Source organism: Hyperolius riggenbachi, chromosome 4 (assembly GCF_040937935.1).
Source record: "Hyperolius riggenbachi isolate aHypRig1 chromosome 4, aHypRig1.pri, whole genome shotgun sequence".
Classification (NCBI taxonomy): domain Eukaryota; kingdom Metazoa; phylum Chordata; class Amphibia; order Anura; family Hyperoliidae; genus Hyperolius; species Hyperolius riggenbachi.
In genome coordinates, this window is record NC_090649.1 from 205,633,217 (window position 1) to 205,655,616 (window position 22,400).

At 46.0% G+C, this 22,400-nt stretch overlaps 1 protein-coding gene and 1 long non-coding RNA gene across 2 annotated transcripts in view; one reads left to right on the forward strand and one right to left on the reverse strand.

Moving 5' to 3' along the window:
- Nucleotides 1-22,400, reverse strand: part of COPS7B (COP9 signalosome subunit 7B) — a 95,825-nt gene that overhangs the window by 63,514 nt on the left and 9,911 nt on the right. Inside the window, exon 3 of the mRNA XM_068281276.1 lies at nt 20,212-20,285. The gene's annotated coding sequence lies outside the window, so the exon portion shown is untranslated. The remainder of the gene's footprint in view (nt 1-20,211; nt 20,286-22,400) is intronic.
- LOC137571721 (uncharacterized) lies at nt 14,707-20,809 on the forward strand. Its single transcript, XR_011031415.1, has 3 exons — nt 14,707-14,991; nt 15,228-15,308; nt 20,759-20,809. It is a non-coding gene; the product is annotated as an uncharacterized lncRNA (long non-coding RNA).

The window sequence follows — 22,400 nt, forward strand, 5'->3', positions numbered from 1 at the left end:
GAGAAATACATTCAGAGATAGGACAGAGCTCAAGGAAGGGGCTCGTGTATAAGAAAACCGACAGCCCTGCATGATAATCTGATGTAATTTATCGTCATTAATAAATAGCAAATGCTGTTTAATAATGTCTACAACCTGATCATATTCCTGACTGTAGGTCTTTACAAAAGACACTCTCCTCGCTTAATTTTTGGGTTCTACCCAGAGGCGGGACAAGGTCCTCCAGCACCCAAGGCTGAGACACCAAAGTGCGCCCCTCCATCCCTCCCACCCCAGCCGTCACACACTGATTGCTATTAGACTAAGAGGTGCCACAGGGCCCACAACCTCCCCAACACCTTAATATCTAGTTATCTGGCTTGCAGTCACTGCTATGTATCCCCTTTTCTTATTTCTTTCTGCTTCAAACACAATTAGGAATGACAGCTGAATGAATTGTGCGCCCCCTCCTACACTGCGCCCTGAGGCTGGAGCCTCTCTAGCCTATGCCTCGGCCCGGCCCTGGTTCTACCACTGAGTAGCTGGCTGGCATGACTATTTCTAGATCATGCAGTGTCTCTGGCTCCAAGCAACATTCAGTCAGGATAACCTCTCTGTCGCCACCTAGTGTTCACATTTGAAAATGCCGGTGTTGTCAGGGAACGATTTCTCTCTACCCTGATGTATTCGCCTACAGAGATCCCTCTAATAGACTGGCGAGGATGGCAACTTCATGCCTGTAAAATAGAATTTGTATGCTGATACTACGTGCACAGTGTGAAAGGAGCATTATAGTTTCCCCAGGTGTGCTTGTGGTCCTTCCCCTAAAACTTCTCCCGGACATGCACGCACACACACACACGTTTTACTTTTGTGTACCGGAATGTATAATAATGCTTACATTTTCTAACTACATTTTCTCACTCAGGTGAGGTGATTTGGTATATGTGAATGTGAGGCTTGTGTGTCATTTTATAGAATACATGATATTAATTATTTATAATGTGTGATATTAATTATTCATAATGTGTTTTGTCTGCATTTCAGTGTGTGAGATGTTGTTTAGGTATGTGTGTTGTTTCACTGAACATGTGGTATGATTGACTGTCCTGGCTTATGATGTTCCTGCTGGCTATCTCCATCTGTTTACAGTGTAGTGTGATCATGACTATTGTATGTTGGGTGGTAAAGCAAGTGTGTAGAGTACTAGGTCTTTATCTGAATCCATCCTCTGTATTGGCTTAGTGTTGATGTGCTGTTGCTGCTGAGTCTACCCATATGTTTACAGTGATCATGGCCAGTGGCGTAGCTAAGGAGCTGTTGGCCCCGATGCAAGTTTTACAATGGGGCCCCCCAAGCACTCTATACATAACAATTGATACGGGGCACCAAAACCTGCTAATGTCAACTACAGTGTCAGAGGTGCCAGCAGGGAATGGGGAACAGTTTGTCAATGATTACCACTATTCAAAGTATCTATAGAAGTGATTATTACCAGCACAGGACCAAAAGAGAGCTAGTACTGCAGTTGAGGGAGGCCCAAGGGCCCCGATGCGGTCACCTCCTCTGCACCCCCTATTGCTATGCCCCTGATCATGGCCATTATACAGTACACTGAGTGGAGCATAGAGCTGGTGGTATGTGTCGGTTGAGTGTATAGTCTTTGGTTACAAGGATAGAACTGTGTGTGGGTGAAGTGAATAAGAGTGTGCTGAGTCTGTTCTAATGTGGTCTGTCTTACTGCAGCCTTTCTTAGTTGCACAGTGACTGTATTATCTCTGTTATCTAATCTAATCTTCTTTCCTTTGTCGGCTCAGGCAGGAATGTGCTGCTCTTCTGTGATAGGATAGAAGTTATACACACCCTCTCCACGCCCCCTCCAGGCTCTGTATGAGTCACAGACTGAGCTTCTCTCAGCCTATCACATTCTGGTTAGCAGCCATGTTTTTTGTTTGTAAACACTGCCTAAAACTGGCAATTACAAGCCAGGATTGCAGCAGGGAGTGGCAGAAACAGCAGAGGGGCCCAGGAGAACATAATAGAATGGTATGCTTTTTATTGTAAGAATCCCCAGGAAGCCCAAGGTATCTTAACGTGTACCAGAGATGGGGGATTACCATAAAAATATACATACCTGGGGCTTCCTCCAGCCTGTTCGTTCCCACAGCGTCCTCTTCGTTTCCCCGCTACTGGCCCCAGAAAATATACGTTAGTCGGGGCCAGTTGGCGCATGCACAGTATGGCCAGGCACGCTCCCCTGTCTCCAGGCAGGGAGCGTTTTGCGCCTGCGCAGTAGTACTGTGCAGGCGCAAAATGCTCCAGGGACATGAACGCGCGGGAGCGCACACGCAGCTGGCACGCACATGTGCTATTGGCCCCGGAGTGGAGGACTTTCCAGGGCCAGTAGCAGGCGAACGGAGAGGGAGAAGAGGACACCATGGAAGCGATCAGGCTGGAGGAAGCCCCAGGTATGTATATTTTAATGTTAATCCCCCACCTCAGTTTCCTTTTAAGGTGGCCACTGAATGATTGTTTACGAACGATTGAAAATGATCGCTTGGGACCACTAACGGACGAAAATCTCCTAACCAATTTGATCAGATTAATGATATTGATCCAATTTTTGGATCAATCCCATAAATCTGATTGGATTGGTTCAGAGTTTTCGTCAGTTAGTGGTCCCAAACATTCATTTCTGATCTGTTATTGGAATAATCGTTCCTAAAGGATTGTTCAGCCAGTTGTATTGTTAGTGCCCAGCTTTAGACTCATTTAAGCAAGTGAGTCGCTGGGTTTGGCTACAGAGAGCGTTTAAAACATTTTCATTTGCTAATGTTTGAATGAAAACATTTTTAAAATGTAATAATTACTAATGTTATTCCTATTGAAAGCCCAATCCAGTCACACTTCATGGAGTTCTTTTTTTAAAATAAAGCAGCTGTAGTGAGTGCTACAGCCAACATTACAAAAGGATGATTCATAGGCAGTAGGTAGAAACTATGCAGGTGTTTCCAGCAGGGTGTTGGAGATCCCTTGAGAACTTACTGCTGCATAACCCTGACAATGACACTAGTTCAGAAAATGCCTTTTTGTGAATTCTTCTATCATTAACTGCCAAAGTGGAAACCTCCTTTGGCTGTGTTGCCAGTCTATAATTCCATAATAAAATGTGTCCATTACTCATCCAGTGAACTGAACTAAAAATAATTCTCAGTACCAGGCTTTTTCGCAAATACAGCAATAACTGCTAAGTTCTTGAAATACCCTTCTGAGAGGAACTGTGCTAGCCAATTAGACTAACAGACAATATTTCCACACAGACATTATTAAATTCAATTGGATGGGTTATAACACACACCATATGGTAACTTCAGTTATTCTTAGAAGGGAACTTGCCATTTGAAGACTCCTGCTAAGCAGTCACCAAAGCTATGGCTCTCTGGCACTGCGCTTGCGTTGACTGGCCAAAATTACGGGACTCGGTACCGACGGACAGAGGCAGCGGAGGACGGCGGCGTGGGAGCGATCCAGGCTGATGGGGCTGGAGGAAGCCCCAGGTATGTATAAATTTAGTATCATCTTCATTTCTGGGTCTCTTTAAGGCCGCTCTGTCCCTCGCTGTCTCCCCGGGTGGCTCCTGTCACCTGCAATACAACCCAAAAGCCTGGCTGAGTCGCACTTCATCGTGCACGTGTCGCCCAGCCAGGTGCGCCCCTTCGCACTGCCATGGCTGGGAGTGTTCTGCGATTGCATAGTACTACTGCGCAGGCGCAAAACGCACCCAGGGATGGGAGATAAAAGGGTGTCAAAGTTTTATCCATACCTGGGGTTTCCTCAAGCCCCCTCCATGGAGTTCGTTTCCTCACCACCCTCCTCTGCCTCCTGGATGCTCTGATAAATGCCTGTTAGCTTCGCCAGTCAGGGCGTACTGCACATGCGTGGCTCAGCCGTGCGCCCCACGGCACTCCTGTCTGGGGTCCAGGGAGCGCGTGTGGGTGGACTGCGCCTGGGCTGATTGGCCATAACTGACCAAAGATAATGGGGCATTTACCAGAGCATCCAGGAGGCGTAACAGGACGACGAGGGAGCGATCTGCATGGAGGGGGCTGGAGGAAGCCCCCAGGTATGAATAAAACTTTTATACCCTTTCGTCTCAGGTACACTTTGAAGGACCAATATAGCAAAAATGATAACAGTTAAAAAATACATATAAACATAGTTCTAAGAAGTACATTCCTCCTAGAGTAAATTACTCCTCTCCTTAGTTCCTGTTTCTGACAGGTTTTGGACTAATCAATCTCCTCATGGGGGATTCCCAGTATTTCCTTTATGTGTGTATTCTTTATAAAAGCACTCACCGGAAAGGTTCTATACAAAGATGTCAGCCAGCTGCCCTACTCAGTTGCACAATATTTTGAACCAAGCAACTGCTGTTTAGTAAGTGCTTTTGAAAATTGTGAGAATCCTACATGAGGAGATGTACTAGTCCTAAACCTGTCAGATTTTAACAACCTAATGTAAATGACAGCAACGTAAGAGAAAAAGTACATTTATGTTGCATTTTCCTCTTGAAGAAATGTACATTTTACATGTATGCATACACATGATTTTTTTTTTTTTTTTTTTTGCGATAGTGATAGTTTAACCCCCCCCCCCCTCCATTTTTTTTCTGAATTTATGTGTCTAAAAGTGGTACATTTTTTTCCCAACAATTTTAGGCCTCCAATTCTTAAGTTATAACTCGCCAAAATATGTCAGAATAAAGGTCTTGAAGACGTATAATAAAAGACTAGAACACAAAATTGTTGAGATAATTAAATTTATGAATAAACCTAAACAATAGTGAAACTGTATAAATAAGGCACCAGACTATACAGTATGTACATATATACCTAATACTCCTCCCGCATGTGGTATATTTTGAAACGGAATGGCGCAGAGGGCAAGATCACAATCGGGGCAGTAGAATTGTGATTCCTTTTGGACTTTTTTTCTTTTGCTATCTGTCTTGCTGCAGCATATGACACACATTCTGGTTGGTGCATTTTTTTGGGAGTGGGAGGAATATACTCCATAAAATGACAGAAGTTGGGGCAGTCGGCAGGCAGAGGCTGGTGCAGGCGGCAGGCAGAGAGTAGTTCAAATCCAGGGAGAGGTCAGTGCGGTAGGCAGGCAGAGAATAATCAAAATCCAGGTAGAGGTTGGGGCAGACTGCAGGCAGAGAGTACTCAAAATCCAGGCAGAGGTCGGTGCAGGCGGCAGGCAGAGAGTAGTCAAAATCCAGGGAGAGGTCGGTGCAGGTGGCAGGCAGATAGTAGTTCAAATCCAGGCAGAGGTCAGTGCGGGAGGCAGGCAGAGAATAATCAAAATCCAGGTAGAGGTTGGGGCAGGCAGAGAGTAATCAAAATCCAGGCAGTGGTCGGTACAGGCAGCAGGCAGAGAGTAGTCAAAATCCAGGCAAAAAACAGTAAGGCAGATTGACAGAAGCACTTAGCTCAGAAGCAGTTGGGAACATCCTGTGCTTTCAAATGAGCTTATCTGCCATTTCTGCCATGGCAGTCATGTGACACGGGAGAGATCAAATTACAACTTGTAATTAGAGAAAAGGGGTGTAACTAGAAATCACCGCCCCCCCCCCCCCTGCAAAAATTTGGATGTCTCCTCCCCCCCCCCCCCATCACGGGCCCGCTCATGGCCGTTTTGGGGGCAGGAGGGGTCACAGCATGAGGAACGAGCATGGTTGCACATCGGTGGGGAGGGGAGACAGTCCCCCCCACCCCCCCTCAACTCTGGCTCTTCCCTCAGTGTGCTCCCCTCCTGCAATTATCAGCGGCAGTAACACATAGCAACACATACCTCCATCCACTTCGGAGGTCCGATCTCAAGTGCCTCATGCTACTTCCTGTTTAAACAGGAAGTAGCGTCAGACACTTAGAGAGCAGAACCTCCGGCGCGTGGAACACATGGAGGTATGTTTTCCTGCCTGCCGCACGCTGCCACTGATACTTGCAGGAGGGGAGAGCCTGAGGTGAGGGAGGGAGGGGGGAGCGGCCATGCTCTCTCCTCATGCTGCGACCTCTCCTGCCCCCCAAAATGGCCCTGAGCGGGGGAAGGGGGGAGGGTGTTAAAACAAGGTAAGTCCCACTGTTTTAAGGTGTGTTTACAATTGTCTACTTCATTGGCTAAGTTCCTGTCAAATAGCCGCTGTACATTGCTACATATGTTTATCCCCAGGTACTTGATATAGTCATTATGTCATTGCATGTTATGCTTTCTTATAACTTTACTCCTCGTCTCTCTGCTACAGCCCAAGTTAAGGGCCACTTTTTTCCTATATTTTATAGTTCTAGTAGTTCCCAAAGACTTTTGCCAGACAGAGGGTTTTTTCTATTGAAGTTCCTGGGTTTGTTACTGTCAGGATTTCATCATCCGCATAAGCACATATCTTTAGTTCTTCCTTGCCCATTCTTAAGCCTTTAATATCTTCATCCGCTTGTATAATCTGAATAAAGGTTTCAAGTGCTAGATTGAACAAGCTTGGAGAGAGAGGCCAGCCCTGCCTAACCCCGTTTGTCAGTCTGAATTCTCTTGAATGAAAACAATTAACATTTATACATGTTGTTTGATTTGCATACAGTTGTTTAATCCTCTGAATGAAGCCTTAAGGGCACATTGCACCACATCGCACATTGCACCACATTGCACCTGAACTGAAACTAATGCAAGTCAATGGAGAAGTTTCCATTGCTTGCTTGTTTTGCAATGTGGTGCATGCAATCCAGGAATGGGATGCATGCAGCAGATTCTCGCAGAGCGCATCCAATTCTAATCAGCGCTAATAGACGGCCGCATCCTTATATCCGGAACACGACCGGAAGTACTGCATCGCACCCCACCGCTAGAGGAAATGGGTCTTTACCTACCCCAAATCTTTCCATTATTGCATGCTAATATTCTCTAGATACTCTATCGAAGGCTTTTTTCTGCATCCAGGGCTGCCTCTCTCCTCTATCCCTTGCACTGATGTATAAAGTTTATTACTGTATATACAGTATCCTCTATAATAAAACCCTTGTGTCTCTGCGTCCCATGTGTGTGTGTGTGTCCCTACGTTTGCACTACTGCGCATGTGCCGCAGGGGCACCCTTTGGTCAGGGAGCAGGACGGGCTGGGGGGCTGCCAAGCGGGTGTGCGCACTTACTGTGCGCAGTGGCGGCAGTCACAGGGGAGGGAGGGGGTGTTCCAACACAGACCTAGAGCCTGTTTTTAAACAGGCTTAGGTCTACTAGTATATTACATTTTATATTCCTGCCCTTTCTGAACCAGATTTGCTGATTTCCTAATAGCCTATTTGCTAATATTTTGGCATATATTTTACGTCTATATTTATATATATATATATAATGGGCGAAAGCAATTTTTACTGGCGACTTCTGTTGTTTAGGGATTAAAGTCATTATAGACTTATTTGATAGGTTAGAGGGCATGGTAGTGTCTGTTGTTTCATTAAAGGACAACTGAAGTGAGAGGGATATGGATGCTGCCATATTTATTTCCTTTTAAGCAATACCAGTTGCATGACTCTCCTGCTGATCCTCTGCCTCTAATACTTTTAGCTATAGACCCACTACAAGCAGATCAGGTGTTTCTGACATTATTGTCAGATATGACAAGATTAGTTGCATGCTTGTTTCTAGTGTTATTCATACACTACTGCAGCTAACTAGATCCCCAGGACTGCCAGGCAACTGGTATTGTTTAAAAGGAAATAAATGTGTCAGCTTCCGTATTCTTTTCACTTCAGTTGTCCTTTAACATTTGTACAAAAAGGGTTTGCCAAGTCTGCCGCAAAGATTTTGAAAAACTGGCCTTAGTAGCCATCTAGGCCTGGGCTTTTATTATTCACCAATTTCTTAACTTTGTCTATGAATTCCTCCGTGTTTATTGGTTCAGCCAACTCATCCTGGACCTGTTTAGTCAGTATAGGTAGCTTCACTTTCTCCCATCGTCCTCCAGGACGGCTGCTGCTGAGATTATGTTTGGTCCCTCCCCTTGCTGGAAACACCTGAAAAGTAATTAATCCATTAAGGCAAATATATAATCAACCACTCCCACTTTCTCCTTAGTTTTTTGTTTGTTTCCCATTCACCCGACGGAAGCATCTGAGATCTTTAGTGGTTTCTTATTTTTACTATACATGGTATGCCTGGGGCGCCTGTATATAGGTAGTAATGTTATCCCTATGCGGATGGGGACTGTGGATGGTGATGTTCCAGTCCTGACAGATAATTGGTGGGGTAGGTTTACCTGTGTTGTCTGCCGCTTGATGCCCAGGCTGTCCGCGTAACCGCCGCCAAACATCAGCGTCCCACGTGTGCCAGGAAGCTGAGCACTCTGTGCTCAGTAGGCGGAGGGTTTTCTTTTGTGACCTACGCATGCGTGGTAGTGTACGCGTCATCACGTACATCATTTCCGCCGCCTGGGGCCGGATGGGAAGAGGAGGCGGTGTCCCGAGCAGGAAGTCGGCTATACAAGCCGCGCTCGCACGCACGTGGGACGCTAACTGACTGGCCATGGAGCAGCAGCAGTCCTCTGCAGCGCCAGAACCTCAGAAAGCCAATACATCTTCTTCGCAGTGGGAGGGACGAGTACTTAATAGGTTGCATGCAAGCTGTTAATGGAAACCAACATCCTCCTCTAGTGGTAGACAGGTCATGTGTATGCTCGGTGTGTATTCGACCCCACAAGTGGGGCTTGCACTCTTTTGCAGGTAGGCACTAGTCTGTTTTTAAGTAGCGCTGCTCATTTCCTTGCTATGTACTAATGTAATTCGTTTTTGGTCAGCTGCTCCCACTTAACAGCCATGCCTTTGATGTATATGCAGAGCTTCTGTTTGGGTTCAAGGTGCGTTTGTAGTTCCTGGGGGGGCTCAGCGCATCTCTGATGGAGGCCATTCGGAGGCGGCCTGGTGTTGCGCTGATCCACCTTTTGCGCAATTTTCAATTTTCGATTTTATTTGATTAGCCGCACCCAGGCTATGCATATACATGGGTTAGGATTTAGTTAGTGTTAGGCCCCTCCCATGGAGGATTGACTTCTTCGCAGTGGGAGGGTCGAGTACTTAATAGGTTGCATGCAAGCTGTTAATGGAAACCAACATCCTCCTCTAGTGGTAGACAGGTCATGTGTATGCTCGGTGTGTATTCGACCCCACAAGTGGGGCTTGCACTCTTTTGCAGGTAGGCACGAGTCTGTTTTTAAGTAGCGCTGCTCATTTCCTTGCTATGTACCAATTGGTATGTGAAGCTTTCTTTTAACCTCCTGCAGAATTCATCTTCACTAGACTGCTCAGGGTGAGTGATGATTTTGTTATTGTGTTCTTTTTCAGAGATCAGCCCCAAGGCAAGGTCAAAAGCTAAGATGCTGCAAGTGCAATGCTAGACTGCAGGAGGGGGCTACTAGAAACATTTGCAAGGAGTGTCATATAGCATCAAAGGCTTCTTCCTCTGCTTCTAGTGAGGATACTTCACAGACTACTGTAGCTTTATTAGAATTAGTAAAGTCTATGAGAGATGAAATGTCTAATACCTTTTCAGCCTTCAGGGAGGCTTTTTTGGGGGATCCGCAGCAGGCACAGAATCTATCAGCGCAGGTTCAAACCAGGCAGGTTAGTCAGCAAATTCCCTCTGATACAGTCACTCGGGAGACTAGACCTATAGCAGTAGCGCACACCTCATCTCTCCCTGTAGCTCTGGGTTCTCCTCCTGGGGGTCCGCAGACAGGGGAGGGTGACTCTCGTATTAAAGTAGAAACCGAGGAAGGTGAGGCAGTACAATCTGATGATTCTGATGAGTCAGTCAATGTAAGAGTTCAGCGTTATCTGTTTAGCGCTGAGGATACAGGTGAAATCCTCAAGGCCATTTACGATTCTGAAGAATTAAAATTAGAGCCAGCCTCGGTTTCGGCTCGTGACAGCATATACAGAGGATTAAAGATTCAAGAATCAAGGACTTTTCCCATTCATGACTCTGTTAAAGAACTTATTATGTCTCAGTGGGAAGACCCTGAAAAACGTTTATTTATACCTAGATCCTTCAAAAGGAGATTCCCCTTTAAGGAGGGGGATGACGTTCCTTGGAATAAGTGTCCAAAGCTGGACGCAGCCTTGGCCCAGTATTCAAAGAATTCTGATCTTTCATTTGAGGATGCGGGCTCGTTAAAGGAGGCCATGGATAGGAAGGCAGAAATTTTGTTAAACGGGCATGGGATGCCGTGTCATTCGCTTTTAAGCCCGCTATCGCATCCATTTGTCTAGCCAGAAACCTGGACAAATGGATGAAGGGATTACAGGATCGCTTGGAACGGGGTACACCGCATGAAGAGATTTTAGATTCCTTACCAGTTATTACTAAGTCGGTCTCGTTCCTTGCGGATGCGGCATCAGAATCTCTGAGAGCTTCGGCAAAAGCTGCAGCCTTAATTAATTCCTCCAGGCGTGCCATCTGGCTTAATGCCTGGGAGGGAGATTCTTCATCAAAACATAGATTATGCGCCATGAAGTTCCAAGGGGAGCTTTTATTTGGTAGGGATCTAGATTCAGTCCTAGAAAGATCCGCAGACAAGGGAAAGAAGTTTCCGGACAAGAGAAAGAAGGTTGTCCGCAAACCTTTCCAGAATAAAAGAGGTGCCCCGCGGAGGGATTATGCAGGACGAGGCAGTTCACAGGCTAGGAGATGGACATACAACTCAGGCAGGGGTAGGTCTTCCTTTCTCTTTAACAGGACTCAGGAGACCAATCCCAAGCCAGGAAAATGACGTACAGTTATCAGTGGGGGGGGAGGCTTCTCCATTTTCTTCAGAAGTGGAGAGAAATCTCGTCAAGCGAATTCATTCTACACCTAGTTCAGTCGGGGTGCAGAATCGAATTCAGCTCTTCCCCTCCCCCCAGTCGACGCATAACGTTATCCCCCAGGGATCCGGAAAGAGCTCAGGCCCTGAGAGAAGCAATCGTTTCTCTTTTACAAAATAATGTGATCACAAGGGTTCCGGTTCAGAAGCAGTTTCAAGGTTTTTACTCGAAGGTGTTTCTGGTACAGAAGCCTTCGGGGAAGTACCGCATGATCCTGAACTTAAAGCCAATGAACCCTCATATTGTGGAGAAGCGGTTTCGTATGGAAGGCATTGCGTCTGTTCGCGATCTAATTTGGACCGGAGCATTTTTGGCGACACTCGATTTGGAGGATGCCTATCTGCACATTCCCATTCATGCAGAGCATCACAGGTATCTCAGATTCGCAGTGCAGATAGGAACTTCGATTTGTCATTATCAGTACCGGGCCCTTCCGTTCGGGCATATCCTCAGCTCCGAGAATCTTTACAAAGGTAATGGCGGAGGTAACTGCCTTTCTTCATCTCCACAATGTGAGGGTTCTGCCATATCTAGACAACCTACTATTCCTGGCAGACTCAGTCAGCCTTAAAGCAGCAGCTAGATTTTTCGCGCCAAACACTAGGGGATCTAGGTTGGCTTGTAAGCGAGGAGAAGTCAGATCTGGTCCCCTCTCAGCAGAAAGTTTTTCTTGGACTTCTGTGGGACACACAAAGAGGAACAGTTTTTCTGCCAGAGGTCAAGGTACAGAGACTTGTACAGAGGGTTTAGGATTTTTGTTTAGCTCAGCAGGTGACGTTACGACAAGTGATGTCACTGTTGGGTCTCATGTCATCCACGTTTCCGGCCGTGGAATGGGCTCAAGCACACTCGCGGAATCTACAGACCTGGTTTCTGTCCGTTTGGGACAGACGTCAGGTCTCGTTGAACAGGTTTGTTGTTCCTCCAGTAGAAGTTCTACTCTCGCTCCGTTGGTGGAGCAGTCCACTTCAATTGGGTCAAGGATTCAGGTGTCCCCTGCAAAGGTGTATACAGATGCCAGTGCATGGGGATGGGGAGCCCACCATTCAACGTTTCAGGTTCAGGGATCTTGGGGACCAGAGATGCTTCACAAGTCTTCGAACTTCAGAGAACTAACAGCAGTGAAGTTGGGTCTCCTGCAGCTTCAGGAGCATATTGGAGGGAAGGAAGTCCTAGTTTACTCAGACAATATGGTCACTGTGTCTTACCTGAGAAAGCAGGGAGGTACCAGAGTGAAGGAACTCAGGGACCTTTCTCTAGAAATTTTCCTTTGGGCAGAACAGAATTTACTGTCCCTAACTGCGGTACACATATGAGGGGTCAGGAACAGATGGGCAGATTCCCTCAGCAGGGGAGTAGTGGAGGAAGCAGAGTGGCAGCTCAGTCAGGAGGTGTTTCAACAGATCACCAGCAGATGGGGTCTCCCGATGGTGGATCTGTTTGCATCTCCGGACAATGCCAAGGTAGCAGAATTCTATTCCCTGCATCCGGCAGTGTCGGAGAATCGGTTGGATGCATTAACCCTGGAGTGGCCTCGGGGTCTTCTGTATGCATTCCCACCGTTCAAGCGAATACCCAGGGTTTTGAGGAAAATAGAATCTTAGAAAGCGACGGTAATTTTTGTGGGACCTTGGTGGCCAAGAAGATCTTGGTTCTCTTGTCTCCAGAGTCTAATTCTGGAGGGACCTTGGCACTTAGAGAGCAGACCGGACTTGTTGACGCAGGGGGCATTAAGTCACCCCGACATTTTAAATGTTGAAATTAACGACTTGCTTATTGAGGAGCAGATCCTTATAAGGCAGGGGTTTTCAAATAGTTTCAAATACTCTTGTAAATTGTAGGAAGGTTTCTACAAGAAGAAAATATGCCAAAATTTGGAGGGCTTTTTCTTCCTGGAAACAGAAGAATGGAGTTAGGTCAGATGACCTTAAATTTTTTTTGGAGTTTTTGCAAAGTGGAGTGGATATGGGGTTAGCGGTTAGTTCCCTTAGAGTCCACATATCAGCGTTATCGGTGTATCTACACAGGCAGTTATCTAAAAACATTTTTGTTAGAAATTTTTTTGAATTCAGTTGCAAGGACTCAGCCGGTACAGAGGAAACTAGTACCGCCTTGGGACTTGTCCTTGGTTCTTGATTTTCTTATGTCCAAAAAATTTGAACCCATTTCTGACATTCCCCTAAAAGGATCTAACACTTAAGGTGGCCTTTTTGGTGGCAATAACCACTGCTAGAAGAATTAGTGATATTCACGCTTTATCTATCAAGGACCCATATATGGTGATCCATGACGACAAAATAGTTTTTAGGCCCGATCCGGCCTATCTCCCTAAGGTTTCGTCTGCCTTCCACCGAACACAGGAAATAATCTTACCGTCTTTTTCTTCTAATCCACAAAATGACAGAGAGATGCAGTGGGGAAGATTAGACGTTAGAAAGGCTATTTTAGCTTATCTAGAACGCACATCACAGTGGAGAAGATCTAGCCATCTATTTGTGTCTTATGCTGGTTCTTCTAAAGCAGGGGTCCCCAACCACCGGGCCGCGACCCACGGCGTGTCTGGCCTCTCGCCCCTCCCCCCGTGGCCACCGCTCCTGTTACCTTATGAGCGGCGGCCGCTTCCTTCCTTATAGTCCCCCAGGCGCCGCTCTCCTCTTATCGGCAGCATCTTACAGCAGCGCGTATTGCGACTGCTGAAAGGAAGGGAAGGAAGCGCATCAGCGGCTTCCTGTAGCGGCGATATGCATCGCCGTTACCATGGGAACCGCTGACGCGCTTCCTTCCCTCCTTACAGCAGTCGCAATACGCGCTGCTGTAAGATGCTGCCGATAAGAGGAGAGCGGCGCCTGGGGGACTATAAGGAAGGAAGCGGCCGCCGCTCATAAGGTAACAGGCGTGCGGCCGTTTGGGGAGAGGGGCACTACCTACACCCCACCCATACTAGGGCGCTACACTGGGCACTCACCTAGCTATACTGGGGCGCCATACTGGGAAACTATACTAGCCATACTGGGGCGCTATACTGGGGCAAAATACTAGCTATACTGGGGCACTATACTGGCTGCACTGGGCACTATACTAGCTATACTGGGGCACTGTACTAGCTATACTGGGGCACTATACTGGCTGTACTGGGCACTGTACTAGCTATACTGGGGCACTATACTGGCTGTACTGGGCACTGTACTAGCTATACTGGGGCACTATACTGGCTGTACTGGGCACTGTACTAGCTATACTGGGGCACTATACTGGCTGTACTGGGCACTATACTGGCTGTACTGGGGCACTATACTGGGCACCATACTCGCTGTACTGTGCACTATACTAGCTATACTGGGGCACTATACTGGCTGTACTGGGCACTATACTGGCTGTACTGGGCACTATACTAGCTATACTGGGGCACCATACTGGCTGTACTGGGCACTATACTAGCTATACTGGGGCACCATACTGGCTGTACTGGGCACTATACTAACTATACTGGGCACTATACTAGCTATACTGGGGCACTATACTAGCTATACTGGGGCACTATACTGTCTACACGGGGCGCTATACTGGGGCACTATACTGGCTATACTGGGGCACTATACTGGCTATACTGGGGCAACTATACTAGCCATACTGGGGCAACTAAACTCCCTATCTCCCTATACTGGGGCAACAACTCCCCCCCACCCCAACCCACTGCATATGACACTGTCCACTAGGTCGCGCATCGCTGACGACCCCTTCCCCCCCGGTCCCCAGAGAAAAATTTGGTCAGAAAGTGGTCCCCGAGCCGGAAAAGGTTGGGGACCCCTGTTCTAAAGGACTTCAGGCCTCTAAAAGTACTATTGCTAGATGGGTTAGGGAGGTTATAGTGAATGCCTATAAACACTCTCACACTTCAGTTCCGGATAGAATTACAGCTCACTCTACTAGATCTATGGCAACATCATGGGCAGAAAGGTCAGGGGCAACATTAGAACAGATATGCAAAGCAGCAACATGGTCCTCACACAAGACTTTTGTGAAGCACTACAGAGTTGAACTGCTGTCAAGCCAGGATCAGACTTTCGGAAGGAAAGTTCTTCAGGCAGTCATCCCGCCCTAAGGTAATTTTTCTCGCTGGTCTCAGCAGCAGCCGTCCTGGAGGACGATGGGAGAAAGTCCCAGCTGCTTACCTGTAGCCGTGTTTCGGCGAGTCCTCCAGGACGGCTGCCTTAGTTCCCAACCCTGTATTAAATTAATTTGATATGGGGTGAATGGGAATTATACTCGCTATTTAAACTAAGGAGAAGGTGGGAGTGGTTGATTATATACTTGCCTTAATGGATTAATTACTTTTCAGGTGTTTCCAGCAAGGGGAGGGACCAAACATAATCTCAGCAGCAGCAGCCGTCCTGGAGGACTCGCCGAAACACGGCTACAGGTAAGCAGCTGGGACTTTATCTAAAAATATTTCGGAATCTATTTTCTCGTCTTCATTCTCTTTCAAGTTGTAGTTTCTTAAAATATGTTGCATAAGCTTCTCCTATCTCCTGTGTATCATAAACCAGATTACCTTCTTTATTTTTGATCTTTTCAATATTTTTTGTTGTTGTTTTTCTTTCTTCACTCTTTCTGTCATTACCTTCACTGATTTGTTTAAGTACAAAGATTTCCTATGAATTTTTCATACATTTTCTGACATTTTAAGTTCAATACGTTATACTGTATACCGTAAATGCTTTTCTTAATTTGTTCAGTACAGGCAGATGGTTCAATGTTATGTTTATCCTCTAATCTTTGCAACTGATTAAATAAGTTATTACGGTAACTAGTTCTGTCTCTTTTTTTGTTTTATACGGTTTTGTTTTATGATCACTCCTTGTATGACACATTTCATAGTATAGAGTATCTAGAGAATATTTGTATGCAACAATCTAAAGATTTGTGCTAGGTAAGGGCCCATTTCCAATAGTGGTGGGATGCAATGTAAGATGGAGAGAACATACAAACTATTTGCAGATAGTGCCCTGGATGGGATTCAAAACCAGGCCAGAGTGCTATACACGACTCCACCGTGCTGTCGTTCCAAGCCTCTGTGTGGAAACGCTTGCCTTCGTTGCACAAGTGTGTGGCTGGCATGAGGGCACATACACGATTACACACTAAAAGTCAGGAAGAACCTGTCCTGTTGCTGGATACTGCCTTGTCCAACTACAAATACAAACTACTTGAGAAAGTGTGCTGCAGTCTCACCTTGACCAACCAATCAGCTGACCTACAGCCTTCAAGGTACACCATTCCATCAGCTACATTATGGTTTAGGAAGAATTCAGAAAGCTGTCTCAGAGATTTCAGCTGTCTGTTTCTACAGTTAGGAACATATTGAGGAAATGGAAGACCACAGGCTCAGTTCAAGTTAAAGAGGGACTCCAGTGAACATTTCTACTGTTGGTAGGTGATGTAGCTGCTGCATGTTTTTTTGGCAGTTGGAAACAGCTGTAAACAGCTATTTCCCACAATGCAGCAAGGTTCACAGACAGGAAAATGCCAAGAGTACGTACTTTTCTTGTTTCTTGTGGGAGGGGTTACACCACAATATCAGACACACAGCACCCCCTGATGGTCTGTTTGTAAAAATGAATAGATTTCTCATGTAAAAGGGGGTTTCAGCTACTGATTGGGATAAAGTTCAATTCTTGGTCGGAGTTTCTCTTTAAGGCTCAAATTGGCTAACCAAGAACAATCTCGGATAGACAGAAGCGACCAATAGTGAGAACAGTCAGAGTCAACCAGCACCAAAGACCTACAATATCATCTTGCTGCAGATGGAGTCACTGCGCATTGTTCAACCATTCGGCCCATTTTACACAAGGAGAAGCTGTATGCGAGAGTGATGCAGAGGAAGCCTTTTCTCCACCCACAGCACAGAGCCCCTTAAAGTGAACAAGAGACGAAGCACCCTCATGTATTTTACCATATATATCAGTGGGAACATTAGAGAAAACACATACCTTGCTCTCTGTTTCATTCTTCACTGCTCAGCTTGCTTCTTATCAGCCCTGATAAAATCCCCAACTGAGCATTCAGTCTGACTTTGCTCAGGAATAATTATAGCTGAGTCTGTGTTCTCCGATGTCTTTTCAAGCCCAAGCCTGCCCCCTTGTGGCTCTGCTCAGGAATCATTATAGCTGAGTCATTATAGAAAAGCCAGACTGAATGCCCAGTCGGGGATTTTATCAGGGCTGATAAGAAGCAAGTTGAACAGTGAAGAATGAAACAGAGAGCAGGGTAGGTGTTTTCTCTAATGTTCCCACTGATATATATATGGTAAAATACATGAGGGTGCTTCATCTCTGCTTCACTTTAAGGTATGCTAAAGCATATTTGGACAAGCTAGCTTCATTTTGGAATAAGGTGCTGTGGACTGATGAAACTAAAATTTAAAAGTTATTTGGGCATAACAAGGGGCCGTTATGCATGGAGGAAAAACATCAAAGCATTTCAAGAAAAATACCTGCTACCTACAGTAAAATGTGGTGGTTCCATTATGCTGCAGGGCTGTGTGGCCAGTGTAGGGACTGGGAATCTTCTAAAAGTTGAGGGACACATGGATTCCACTCATTATCAGCAGATTCTGGAGACCAATGTCCAGGAATCAGTGACAAAGCTGAAGCTACGCCAGGGCTGGATATTTCAACAAGACAACGACCCTAAACACTGTTCAAAATCAACAAAGGCAGAGAAACAAGTACAATATTCTGGAATGGCCATCTCAGTCCCCAGACCTGAATATAATTGAAGATTTGTAGTGTGAGTTAAATAGAGTGGTCCATGCTCGGAAGCCATCAAACCTGAATGAACTAGAGATGTTTTGTGACGAGGAATGGTCCAAAATGCCTTCAACCAGAATCATGACTCTTATTGGAAGCTACAGGAAGTTCTTTGAGGCTGTAATTTCTGCAAAAAGAAGATCTACTAAATATTGATTTCATTTCTTTTTTGTGGTGACCAAATTTATGCACCTGCCTAATTTTTTTTAAACAATTATTGCACACTTTCTGTAAATCCAATAAACTTACCTACAGTACCTACAGTGAAATATGGTAGAGGTTAAATGATGTTTTGGGGTTGTTTTGTTGCCTCTAGCACTAGGTGCCTTGAATGTGTGCAAGGTATCAGGAAAGCTGAAGATTACCAAAGGATTGTGGGTCGCACTGTAAAGCCCAGTGCCAGAAAGCTGGGCTAGTGTCTGAGATTTTGAGTCTTCCAGCAGGACATTACCCCAAACATATGTCCAAAAGCACCCAGAAATGGATGGCAACAAAGTGCTGGAGAGTTCTGAAGTGGCCAGGAATGAGTCCAAATCTAAATTCCATTAAATACCTGTGGAAAGATCTTAAAATTGCTGTAGGGAAAAGGCGCCCTTCCAATAAGAGAGACTTGGATCAGTTTGCAACGGAAGAGTGGTCCAAAATTCTGGGTGAAAGGTGTAAGAAGCTCATTAATGGTTATAGCAGCAATGGCGAATCTATGGCACGCGTGCCAGACCCGGCACGCGTAGCCGAATCTGCTGGCACGCCATCGCTTCTGCTCTATGTCCTGCATGAATGGGCCGCGGAGCCAGTTCATAGCCCGCAGCCCCGCTCCAGCCTCCATAGTCTTCCGACAGGCAGAGCAGGGCTATGGGAAGATGGCGTCCGAAGCCCTGTACTGGAGACTATTTGTGTCTCCAGTACAGGGCTTCAGGCGTCATCTGCCTGTCAGCGCGGGAGACTGCAGGAGGATCGTCCGGGGAGCTGCACGCCAGAGGCCGACCGGGAGAGGAGACTTCTGTCAGGTGAGTAAATTCCTTTTCTTGCAAGTGAAATGTGGCCCACATTGCGTTATTTTCTGGTGAAATGTGGTTGACTGCGTTTATTTTCTGGTGAAATGTGTCCCACATTGCATTATTTTCTGGTGATATGTGGCCCACATTGCGTTATTTTCTGGTGAAATGTGTCCCACTGCGTTTATTTTCTGGTGAAATGTTGCCCACTGCATTATTTTCTGGTGAAATGTTGCCTACTGCATTATTTTCTGGTGAAATGTTGCCCACTGCATTATTTTCTGGTGAAATGTTGCCCACTGCGTTTATTTTCTGGTGAAATGTTGCCCACTGCATTATTTTCTGCTTAAATGTGGCCCACTGCATTTATTTTCTGCTGCAATGTTGCCCACTGCGTTTATTTTCTGGTGAAATGTTGCCCACTGCGTTTATTTTCTGGTGAAATGCGGCCCACATTGCCTTATTTTCTGCTGAAATGTTGCCCACTGCATTATTTTGTGCTGAAATGTTGCCCACTGCATTATTTTCTGCTGAAATGTTGCCCACATTGCGTTTATTTTCTGGTGTCTGGGGTAACTGTTGCTGCATTTATTATTTAATGGTCATAGTTGGCTATATTTGCTGCTTTGGGGTTACGGCGGGTATACTAATAAATAGCATCACACAGTTTCTGCACACTCATGATGCAAATCCTCGTTTCACCACATCATGGCGGAAACACTGCTTTCTTATGCCTCGCTGTTACATCATTACGTTAGCTCCGCCCATACAATGTCATGGCCATGCCGCAAACCCCCCCTTCCCATTGGCACTCAGTGATAAATAAGTCAATGTTGGGTCGCAGTTTGGGCACTCGGCCTCTGAAAGGTTCACCATAACTGGGTTATAGGAAGCGACTGATTTCAGTTAATTTTTGCAAAGGGTGTGCAACCAAATATTAAATTAAGGATGCCAATAATTTTGTCCAGCCCATTTTTGGAGTTCCAATACTCACAAATGGAAAAAACATGTGTATAGCATGGTCACATGTATTGAACGAACAAGAGATGAATGAAACGAAACCCCCAGTGTAGTCCCCCTTAGTACATAAATGTGTACCCAATGTGTAATATGTCTCCCACCGCCCAATGTCCATCCATCTGCTTGCTCCTCTTCTACAGTATTTGCTCATTTAATGCCGACGGCGTACAGCACATGACACGTGACGTGTATAAATGCACATACAGGAGGCACATTTTTATACACTAGGAAGGCAGCGTTTCCGGCCGATTCCCTAGAGATTACATAGTGAAATTGATTGGGAATCGGCCTGCGGTGTATGAGCAGCCGACAGATCTCTCTCTAATCAGCTTCGGTCAGCTAGACATATCGTTCTCTTGGTTGATTCTTCCCATCAGCGCTAGATGTATGGCTACATGTTATTCACGAACCTTTTTTTTTTTTTTTGTCAAGCATTTTTCAAAGCTTTTTTTTTTTTTTTTTTTTTTTTTTTTTTGTACGCTCATTGTTAGTTACCTACCTTCTCATTCTGGAAATCAGTGAGACTTGTGTCACTGTTGGCCATCTGTTCTGAGTGCTGGGCTTTGCCTCCTCCTGAAATTACATATTTTTATATATAGATTTGTTAATTGTTGAAATAAAATGATAATTAAAAGGCTATTACCAATAGTTAGTGACATTTTGTGTCTTCATTTAGTAATGTAAATTTATGTTGCTAATTATGAATCCTATCTAATAATATCCCTGTGCCCCTGCTCATCCTGTCCCTGTGTTCGTGTGTTGCGCTATTGCGCATATGCAGGACAGACAGCCGTTGGGACAGGAGGACGGGCCAATGAGCCGGGCAGATGGGTGCGGGCCCGTGTGTGTGCCGCGGAGGGGTGCGTGTGCGCGGCGGACTGGTGTGCCCGCATGCGCACTGACTGGTGGCTGTGGCGGCGTGAAAAGACCTAGAGCCCATTTTTAAACGGGCTTAGGTCAACTGGTATTATAAATAAATCTGAACATCAGGTACTGACAGTGTACTACTGAACCATTGATGTTATATTTTTTTTATCATTCTACAGATTTATGTTTGAAAATGAAGATTTGCACACGTTCCACTAAAGCGATGGCCTAAAATTTACTTTTTTCTTAGAATTGAGAAAAGTCTAGTCTATTATACAATGTTTATGTGTAAAACAAACATTTCTGAAACTATAAACTACACCTATATTGTTCCATGCATAACCTTTAGATATGGAAAACATATTTGTAAAAGATTACATTTTAAATAAATGTTAAAAATGTTTACTATATATAGTGGTTTATTTTCATTTACAGTAGATTAATCCATATGTAGCCAATATTGAGCTTTTCTAACTACTGTGAACTGTAACGGTGGTCATACCAGGCGACTTGGCGGCTGATCAACCATCCAATTCGATTATTATAAACGAATTGGATGAAAATCAGTGCTGCCAAGTGCATGCTCGAAATTGGTCTCATTCTCGATCGCGCATGCTGCAAGATGTTGGGCCAACTTGCTTATTGCGTGCGTGGCAGGAACAACGTGCAATTTCCCGACGAACGCAACAAAACTCTAGATGCTGTGCCCCCCTAATGCAAATGTCCCAACTGTGCCCCGTGTAAAGTATACATTACCTGTCCGTGGCCTGCGCTTGTCCCTCCGCTGCTCCGTCACACACACGCGCCCCTACTAGGAAACCACGTGGGACAGGCGTGTATGCAGAGGAGGAATCCCAGAACTGGCACCGGAGGGGCATTTACATTAGCGGGGCACAGCGTCAGGGAGGCGGGTGGCAAGGCAGCAGATGCAGCGCACAAGGCAGATTCTGGATCGATTTCACCGTGAAATTGGTCAGGAATCGGCCTGTGGTTTATGGGCAACTGACAGATCTCTCTCTCTTATCAGATTCGATTAGAGAGGGATTTGTCTCTTGTTCGAATCTGCCCATACATTGGTAGATGTAGGCTACCTTAACACTCTTGCAAGGGTTAGTTGTGCAGAAAAAGGAGGGCTGACACATTTGTAGTGTGAAAACCAGTCTGTTGCCAGGGCTTTATTTGTAAGTAGCTCAAAATAACAAACAGAACCAGAACAAACAAAAGCCATCTGGCTCCTGCCTATCTCACGCGGTGGCACTAGCTACACTAGTAACACAAACACAATAATCACAGTAAGTGGAAAAAAAATAGAGCAACTTACAGTTCAGCGGTTTGGCAGGGAATTTGCAATCACTGTCAGAGCTCCTTTCTTTGCAGCTTTCAGCCAGACTGCATACAGAGCTCTCCGTGTTAGGCCTTCTGGCCTTTTTGCTGCCTGAGGAAAACTTTTGAGGATTCCACCCCCCCCCCCCCAATTTGGAACGATCGCACAGCACCCAGGTATAGGTACTCCCTGTATAGGAGCAGGCGAGTCATTGCTTTCCTGCCCGCTACCTGACACATACACAGCACTAATAGCTGGAGGGGGGAGCGCGGGCCGGGGGGACCCAGTTGAGGGAGGGGGGTCCGACCCCCTCCCAACTGCTGTGCCCGCTGCACCCCCCCCCCTTCCTGGCTGCTACCCCCTCCATCTCAGCTCTCATGGCTCCCGTCCCCCACCATCCCATGGCCAGGCGGGCAGCTGCAAGCTGGGGAGGCACACTTCCTGGTTCTGCCTGACGCCACCCCCAGACTTCCGCCGCCTGAGGAAGACTACTCACT